General features: G+C 58.3%; 1 non-coding gene across 1 annotated transcript; it reads right to left on the bottom strand.

Annotated features, from left to right (window-relative positions):
* Positions 1–2,256: 2,256 nt before the first annotated feature.
* On the bottom strand, positions 2,257–2,375 carry LOC131866237 (5S ribosomal RNA). The gene has a single exon (XR_009364860.1). It is a non-coding gene; the product is annotated as a 5S ribosomal RNA (ribosomal RNA).
* Positions 2,376–9,342: the final 6,967 nt, after the last annotated feature.

The following is a 9,342-nucleotide window of genomic DNA, read 5'->3' on the forward strand; positions in this document are numbered from 1 at the left end:
CTCGTTTTTTTTTTGCCTTTTATGGAAATTAGTGAAGGCATCGCATCAAAGGTGCGCACCTCGCTGCCCACCTTGGTGTGCTCCGAGGTGCCCACCACGGTGCGCAACGCCGGTGCGAACCCGGGAGCGCCCCGATGTGTGCTCCAAGGTGCGGCGTGCACGAAGTCGGACCCCGGTTTGCCCCGGGTGCGCACCTCGCGTGCACCTTGGTGCGCACACCTTGGCTGGGTTGCGCGGCCTGGTGGGCACCATGGTGCGCACCAAGGAGCGCTCCGAAGTGTGCTCCAAGGTGCGGCGTGCACGAAGTCGGAGCCCGGTTTGCCCCGGGTACGCACCTCGCGTGCACCTTCGCCGGGGTGGGCACCTCGGCTGGGTTGCGCGCCCTGGTGCGCACCAAGGAGCGCTCCGAAGTGTGCTCCAAGGTGCGGCGTGCACGAAGTCGGAGCCCGGTTTGCCCCGGGTGCGCACCTTCGCCGCGGTGCGCACCATGGCGTGCACGAAGTCGGAGCCCGGTTTGCCCCGGGTGCGCACCTCGCGTGCACCTTCGGCGGGGTTGCGCGCCCTGGTGGGCACCATGGTGCGCACCAAGGAGCGCTCCGAAGTGTGCTCCAAGGTGCGGCGTGCACGAAGTCGGAGCCCGGTTTGCCCCGGGTGCGCACCTCGCGTGCACCTTCGGCGGGGTTGCGCGCCCTGGTGGGCACCATGGTGCGCACCAAGGAGCGCTCCGAAGTGTGCTCCAAGGTGCGGCGTGCACGAAGTCGGAGCCCGGTTTGCCCCGGGTGCGCACCTCGCGTGCACCTTCGCCGCGGTGGGCACCATGGCGTGCACGAAGTCGGAGCCCGGTTTGCCCCGGGTGCGCACCTCGCGTGCACCTTCGCCGGGGTGGGCACCTCGGCTGGGTTGCGCGCCCTGGTGCGCACCAAGGAGCGCTCCGAAGTGTGCTCCAAGGTGCGGCGTGCACGAAGTCGGAGCCCGGTTTGCCCCGGGTGCGCACCTCGCGTGCACCTTCGCCAGGGTGGGCACCTCGGTGCGCACACCTTCTCAATGTTTTCTTGCCTTTTCTGGAAATTGGTGAAGGCAGCGCATCAAAGGTGCGCACCTCGGTGTGCTCCGAGGTGCGAACCCGAGAGCGCTCCGAGGTGCCCACGAAGTCGAAAGTCGGGTTAATTGCATTGTTTTCCCCGGGTGCGCTCCGAGGTGCGCAACATCGGCGCGCACCAAGGAGGGCTCCGAAGTGTGCTCCAAGGTGCGCACGATGGCGTGCACCTCTGGTGCGCACGATTCGGAGCTCGGTTTGACCGGGGTGCGCACACCTTGGCTGGGTTGCGCACCTTTTGTGCGCTCCAAGGTGCGCACGAAGTCGGAGCTCGGTTTGCCCCGGGTGCGCACCTTCGCCAGGGTGCGCACCTTGATGCGCACGCCTTGGCTGGGCTGCGCACCTTGGTGGGCGCCATGGTGCGCACCTTTCGTGCGCTCCAAGGTGCGCACGAAGTCGGAGCTCGGTTTGCCCCGGGTGCGCACCTTGGTGGGCGCCATGGTGCACTCCGAGGTGCCCAAGATTGGTGCGCACCAAGGAGCGCTCCGAAGTGCGCTCCAAGGTGCGCGCGAAGTCGAAAGTTGGGTTAATTGTCCGGTTTGCCTCGGGTGCGCACCTTGCGTGCACCTTCGCCAGGGTGGGCGCCTTGGTGCGCACACCTTGGCTGGGCTGCGCACACCTTGGCACCCGCGTTTCCTTCATTTTAAATTTTTTTTTTTTACAATCTCTCAAGTGGGAAATTCTATAATCTCAACTTTTTTTGCCTTTTCAGGAAACTTTTGAATGGAGCGCATCATTGGTGCGCTCCGAAGTGTGCTCCAAAGCTCTCTCCAGCTGCGTGCACCTGCCCCGGCCGCGCACCCGGCCCCGCCCAGCTTCGCTCACCTGTCCCGGGCGTCTGGTGCGGAACCTTAGAGTAAGAAACATCACCGTGCACCTTGGCCAACGTGCGCGACTCGACCGAGCGCGCACTGGCCGAGGTGCACACCGATTTCACCTGGGTGCGCGCGCAGCACCTCGGGCGCACCGGGGTGCGCGCACAACGCCCGGGTTGCACCGTGGCCTGTGTGCTCGGGGCGCCTCGGGTGCGCGCTCGGTGTCGCCCCCGCGCGCGCGGTAGTGCGGGCAGCGCACCCCGGCCCGGCCCGGCCCCGACGAGAACGCAAACGGGCAAAAGGTTTATTCAAATAGCATTGCGACGCCCGGCGAAAAACTAAAAAAGGGTGCAACACCGGGACTTCCCGGGAGGTCACCCATCCCAGTACTACTCCGGCCCAAGCGCGCTTAACTGCGGAGTTCTGATGGGATCCGGTGCACTAACGCTGGTATGATCGCACCCGTTATGAGCTTGTCGCAGTGTGTACTTAGCAAACCGCGACCCACGTGCGAATCCACCCCGGCCACCCACCCCCGTCGAGGTGCACACCCTCCCTCGCGAAGTGCGCCCCGTTCGCCAAGTGTGAGCCCTGCCCGGGTGCGCGCACCTTGCTAGGGCGTCGGGTGTGCACCCGGCCCGGCCTACGTGCGTGCACCTGGAGGGGGCGTCGTGTGCGTGCAGTGTCCCGTCTGCAACGCGGTGCCCACACACCACCTCGGGCGCAACGACCTGCGCTCACATGTGGGCCGAGTGCACCTTGGTGCATGTTCGGGGCGCCTCGGGTGCACGCTCGATCTTGCCCCGGTGCACCAAGGCGCTCGGTTTGCCCCGGGTGCGCACTTGGTGCAAGGTGGGCACCCAAAATAGGGATCAAGCACCAAAACACAAGTTTCGGGATGCAAAATGGGACCCAAGGACCACAAATGCGTTCCAAGACCCATGATGGGTCCACGAGAACAAAAATGTGTTCCGAGACTTAATAAACAAATATTGGGTTTTAGGAGAAGAAACATGCTCTGATGCCCAAAACGAGAATCGACCCCGAAAAGGCCACAGGCCAAAAGTGGGATGCGAGACAAAAAAAAATGGGACTCGAGGACCAAAATTGGGTTCCCAGGTCGAAGACAGGGCAACCGGACAAGAAACGACCTCTAAGGCTCGAAATGAGTCCCGACGACTAAAACTTGACAAGAAGCACCCATCAGGCACCCAACTCGACACCCATGGGATGCCGACCCACCCGGGCTTCCACCTAGCACACCTTGGCACCCACCCACCCTCGCACCCAACCTCGCACCCAACTTAGCACCTTTGAACCCACATTGGCACTCACCCTGACCCTGGCACCTTGGAACCCACATTGGCACTCACCTTGACCCTGGCACCCACCTTTGCACTCACCTTGGGACCCACCCTGGCTCCCACCTCGGCACCCACCCAGACACCCACCTTGGTTCCTTGGCACCCACCTTGGATCCTTGGCACCCACCCCGACACCCACCTTGGCACGCAACTTGGCTACTTGCCACCCACCTTGGCTCCTTGACGCCCACCCCGACAACCACCCCGTGACCTACCCTGGCTAGGGTTGGTGCACACCCACCCTGGTGCCCACCTTGGCACCCACCCTATGACCCACCTTGGCACGCACCTTAGTACCCACCCCGTTACCCACCCTAGGACCCACCCCGTGACCCACCTTGGCCAGGGTGGGTGCACCCACCCTGGTGCCCACCTTGGCACCCACCCATCCTAGCACCCAGCCTGTGACCGGGCTTGGAACCCAACCTTGCACCCGCACCCGTCTTGGCCAGTGTGGGTGCGCACCCATCCTGGCACCCACGTTGTGACACACCCTTTAACCCACGCACCCTAGCACCCACGTTGGCACCCACCTTGGAACCCAACCTAGCAACTTGGCACCCACCCCGTGACCCACCTTGGCATCCACCATAGCAGTCGCCGACTTGGCACCCACCTCGGCACCCACCTTGACACTTGTGGACCCACCTTGCCACTCACCCTAGCATCGACCCATCCTAGCACCCACCCTGGCACCTTTGCACCCTAGCACTCACCCATCCTAGCACCTAACCTGTGACCCACCTTGACACTCACCCTCGCACCCACCTTGGAACCCAACCTAGCACCCACCCACCCTGACACCAACCCTAGCACCTACCCACCCTTGCACCCACCCTGTGACCCATCTTGGCACCCACCCATCCTACCACTCAACCTATCACCCACCTTCTCACCCACCTTGGCATCCACCTTAGCACCCACCCACACTGGCACCTTGGCACCCACCTCGGGCAAGGTGGGTGCACACCCACCCTGGCACCCAATTTAGAACCCACCGAGCATGTTACCCACCTTGGCACCCACATTGCAGCCCACCCTAGTACCCACCCTATGACCCACATTGGCATCCACACCCTAGCACCCAGGCACCTCGACACCCGCCTTGACACCCACCCTAGCACTGAACCTGTGACCCACCTTGGAACTCACCCTAGAACCCACCCACCCTGTGAACCACCTTGGCATCCACCTTAGCACCCACCCACCTTGGCACCCACTCTAGCACTCACCCATCCTAACACCCAACTTGTTACCCACCTTGGCACCCGCCCTCGCGTCCACCTTGAAACCCACCCTAGCACCCACCCACGCAGGAGCCCACCTTGGCACCCAACCTAACACCCACGCATCCTGGCACCCAACTTGTGACCCACCTTGGAACCCACCCTAGTACCCACCTTTGAACCCACTATATCACCAACCCACCTTGGCACCCACCCTATGACCCTCTTTGGAATCCACCCTAGCACGCACCCACCCTGGCACCCACCATGGAGCGCACCCTAGCACCCACCCACCTCGGCACGCACCTCAACACCCACCTTGGTGTGCGCACTGCGCCAACCTCTCAAAGACCCTATGTGGTGCGCTCCAAAGTGTACACCTTTGGTGCGCTCCAAGGTGCGCACCTTTGGTGCACACCGAGGTGCACACCAAAGTGTGCACCGAGGTGAGCACCAAAGTGCACTCCAGGGTGCACACCAAGGCGTGCACCTTTGGTGCGGTCAATGCAAACGAATTCGGAAGTTGGGGTCGATGTCCTAATCGCTGCTGCAGACTACACGTATGAGAATCGGACAAATAGCTTTATATAGGGGAGGTGTTGCGTTTGATGGGTCGACTCCCCTGGTTGTGTGCACTGCACCAACTTCAAAGACCCTGTCTTGTTTAAGAAGTCAAAAGTTGGGGTGGATGTCCTAATCATTGCTGCAGTCTACGCATGTATGAGAATCAGACAAATAGCTTATATAGGGGAGGTGTTGCATTCGGTGGGTTGACTCCCCTGGTTGTGCGCACTGCGCCAACCTCAAAGACCCCGCATAGCAGAAGAAGTCGGAAGTCGGATTTTGGTGAGCACCAAGGCGTGCACCTTTGGTGCGGTCAACGCAGACGAATTCAAAAGTTGGGGTGGATGTCCTAATCGTTGTTGCAGGCTACACATGTATGAGAATCAGACAAATAGCTTATATAGGGGAGGTGTTGGGTTTGATGGGTCAACTCCCTTGGTTGTGCGCATTACGCCAACCTCAAAGACCTTGTTTTCGTTAAGAAGTCAAAAGTTGGGGTCAATGTCCTAATGGCTCCTGCAGGCTACACATGTATGAGAATCGGACAAATAGCTTATATAGGGGAGGTGTTGGGTTTGATGGGTCGACTCCCCTGGTTGTGCGCATTACGTCAACCTCAAAGACCTTGTTTTCGTTAAGAAGTCAAAAGTTGGGGTCGATGTCCTAATTGCTCCTGTAGACTACACATGTATGAGAATCAGACAAATAGCTTATATAGGGGAGGTGTTGGGTTTGATGGGTTGACTCCCCTAGTTGTTCGCATTACACCAACCTCAAAGACCTTGTTTTCGTTTAGAAGCCGAAAGTTGGGGTCGATGTCCTAATTGCTCCTGCAGGCTACGCATGTATGAGAATCAGACAAATAGCTTATATAGGGGAGGTGTTGGGTTTGATGGGTCGACTCCCCTGGTTGTGCGCATTGCGCCAACCTCAAAGACCCTGCATTGCGGATGAAGTCGAAAGTCAGAGTTTGGTGTGCTACAAGGTGTGGTCGAAGGTGCTCACCTAGGTGTGCACCTTTGGAGCACAGGAAAAGTGCCCTCCAAAAGTGCGCACCTTTGGAGTGCACAAAAGTGCCCTCCAAAAGTGCGCACCTTTGGAGCGCAGAAAAGTGCCCTCCAAAAGTGCGCACCTTTGGAGCGCAGAAAAGTGCCCTCCAAAAGTGCGCACCTTTGGAGCGCAGAAAAGTGCCCTCCAAAAAGTGCCCTCCAAAAGTGCGCACCTTTGGAGCGCAGAAAAGTGCCCTCCAAAAGTGCGCACCTTTGGAGCGCAGAAAAGTGCCCTCCAAAAAGTGCCCTCCAAAAGTGCGCACCTTTGGAGCGCAGAAAAGTGCCCTCCAAAAAGTGCCCTCCAAAAGTGCGCACCTTTGGAGCGCAGAAAAGTGCCCTCCAAAAAGTGCCCTCCAAAAGTGCGCACCTTTGGAGCGCAGAAAAGTGCCCTCCAAAAAGTGCCCTCCAAAAGTGCGCACCTTTGGAGCGCAGAAAAGTGCCCTCCAAAAGTGCGCACCTTTGGAGCGCACAAAAGTGCCCTCCAAAAGTGCGCACTTTTGGTGCGCACCAAGGCGCTGGTTCGGTCGTTGCAGGCGAGTTCGGAAGTTGGGGTCGATGTCCTGAGCGGAGGTGCAAACTACACAGGTGTCGGAATCGGACAAATAGCTTATATAGGGGAGGTGTATGCTTCGATGGGTCGACTCCCCAGGTTGAGCGCACCGCGCCAACCTCAAAGACCCTACGGTATGGATGAAGTCGGAAGTTGGGTCCGATGACCAATTCGATTAGTAGGTATGCTCATGAGGTCGGAATTTGGGTCCGATGACCTGCCATGTGCAGGAAGGCGAATGTTGACACTGTGCGTTGCAAGGTGCACACCAAGGCGCTGGTGCGGTCTTTTTAGTCGAGTTCGGAAGTTGGGGTCGATGTCCTGATCGGAGGTGCAAGCTACACAGGTGTGGGAATCGGACAAATAGCTTATATAGGGGAGGTGTATGCTTCGTTGGGTCGACTCCCCGGGTTGAGCGCACCGCGCCAACCTCAAAGACCCTACGGTATGGATGAAGTCGGAAGTTGGGTCCGATGACCGATTCGATATGTAGGCATACTCGCGAGGTCGGAATTTGGGTCCGATGACCTGCCACGTGCAGGAAGGCGAATGTTGGCACTGTGCGTTGCAAGGTGCGCACCAAGGCGCTGGTTCGGTCGTTGGAGGCGAGTTCGGAAGTTGGGGTCGATGTCTTGATCGGAGGTGCAAACTACACAGGTGTGGGAATCGGACAAATAGCTTATATAGGGGAGGTGTATGCTTCGTTGGGTCGACTCCCCGGGTTGAGCGCACCGCGCCAACCTCAAAGACCCTACGGTATGGATGAAGTCGGAAGTTGGGTCCGATGACCGATTCGATATGTAGGCATACTCGCGAGGTCGGAATTTGGGTCCGATGACCTGCCATGTGCAGGAAGGCGAATGTTGGGACTGTGCGTCGCAAGGTGCGCACCAAGGCGCTGGTGCCGTCGTTGCAGTCGAGTTCGGAAGTTGGGGTCGATGTCCTGGTCAGAGGTGCAAACTACACAGGTGTGGGAATCGGACAAATAGCTTATATAGGGGAGGTGTATGCTTCGATGGGTCGACTCCCTGGGTTGAGCGCACCGCGCCAACCTCAAAGACCCTACAGTATGGATGAAGTCGGAAGTTGGGTCCGATGACCGATTCGATACGTAGGCATATTGGCGAGGTCTGAATTTGTGTCCGATGACCTGCCATGCGCAGGAAGGCGGAATTTGGGTCCGATGACCGAGTTGATGGCGTGCCATGCGCAGAAAGGCGGAATTTGGGTCCGATGACCGAGTTGATGTTGATGGCCCGCCATGCACAGGAAGGCGGAATTTGGGTCCGATGACCGATTTGAAGGCGTGCCATACGCAAAAAGGCGGAGTTTGGGTCCGATGACCGAGTTGATATTGATGGCCCGCCATGCGCAGGAAGGCGGAATTTGGGTCCGATGACCTGACATACGCATGGAGTCCGACTCGGGGGCCGATGTTCGATTCGATGACTTGCATTGTGGGTAAAGTCGGAAGTTGTGGTCTTTGACCCGATTCGATGACCAGACTTCGGCTGCTTGAGAATCGGACAAATAACTTATATAGGGGAGGTAGTGTTCTCGAGCATCCTCCCCCCGTGCCCGTTTATGTCGATTGATGCTGGTGCTCGACTGGTTGGAGCGCTCGGATGCAAAAATCTTGCACCAGGATTTATCGATTGTGATGGACACGGCAAGTCTCCTGATTGCTATGCAGGAGCTCATCGTGAATCTCTATGCGGCCTTGGTATGGACTCGACCTGCGGAATGGTTCGGCAATGGTAGTCGCTCCAACACGTCCTTGCAATGGCCACAGAGGTGATTCGACTAGAGCTCCAGTCTAGCTTTTGGGTTGCTTGGCGGACTGGTATAGCCGCGATCGAGTTCCGGCCATGAACGTTTTAGATAGCTCTTGGGCTTTCTGGGACGGAAGTCGGAAGTTTGGGCTGTTGTCCGATTTGATGACCATTCTTCGGATGTGTGAGAATCGGACAAATAACTTATATAGGGGACTGTGTTGTCTCACGCAGCCCCCTCCGTGCCCCTCTATCTCGACCGATGTTGGTGCTTGAAAGGGTTGGGATCGCTCGGATTTATAAACGTGCACCACCATTTGTCGAGTGTGAGGGACGCGGCAGGTCTCCTAAATGCTATGCGGGCGCTCTCTGAGAATCTCTATCCGGCCTCGACACAGACTAGTCTTGCTGAATGGTTTGGCACTGGTAGTCGATCCAACACGTCGTTGTTGTGGCCGCCTAGGCGATTCGATTCGAGCCCCCGTCTAGCTTTTGGGTTGCTTGGCGGATTTTGCCCTATCCGCAAGTGAGCTCGGTCCCTAAACGTTCGAGAAACCCGATTGCTATGCGCCGACTCTCTTTCTTGCGAGCCTCCATCTAGCTTTTGGGTCTCTACGGAACGGAAGTCGGAATCTGGGACCGTTGTTTGATTCGACGAGGCAGACTACGGTTGTGCGAGAATCGGACAAATAACTTATATAGGGGAGGTGTTGACTGGAGCATTCTCCCCCGTGCCCCTCTAACTCGACCAATGCTGGCGCTCGAACGGTGGTAGCGCTCGGATTTTCATTGAGCGCCAGCATTGGTCGATTTAGAGGGGCATGCGAGATTCCCGAATGCTATGCGAGGGCTCTAACGGAAATGTCTATTGGTTTCGGTATGGATGCAATTGCAAGTGGTTCGGCA

This window comes from Cryptomeria japonica, unplaced genomic scaffold (genome assembly GCF_030272615.1).
Source record: "Cryptomeria japonica unplaced genomic scaffold, Sugi_1.0 HiC_scaffold_138, whole genome shotgun sequence".
NCBI classification, from domain to species: domain Eukaryota; kingdom Viridiplantae; phylum Streptophyta; class Pinopsida; order Cupressales; family Cupressaceae; genus Cryptomeria; species Cryptomeria japonica.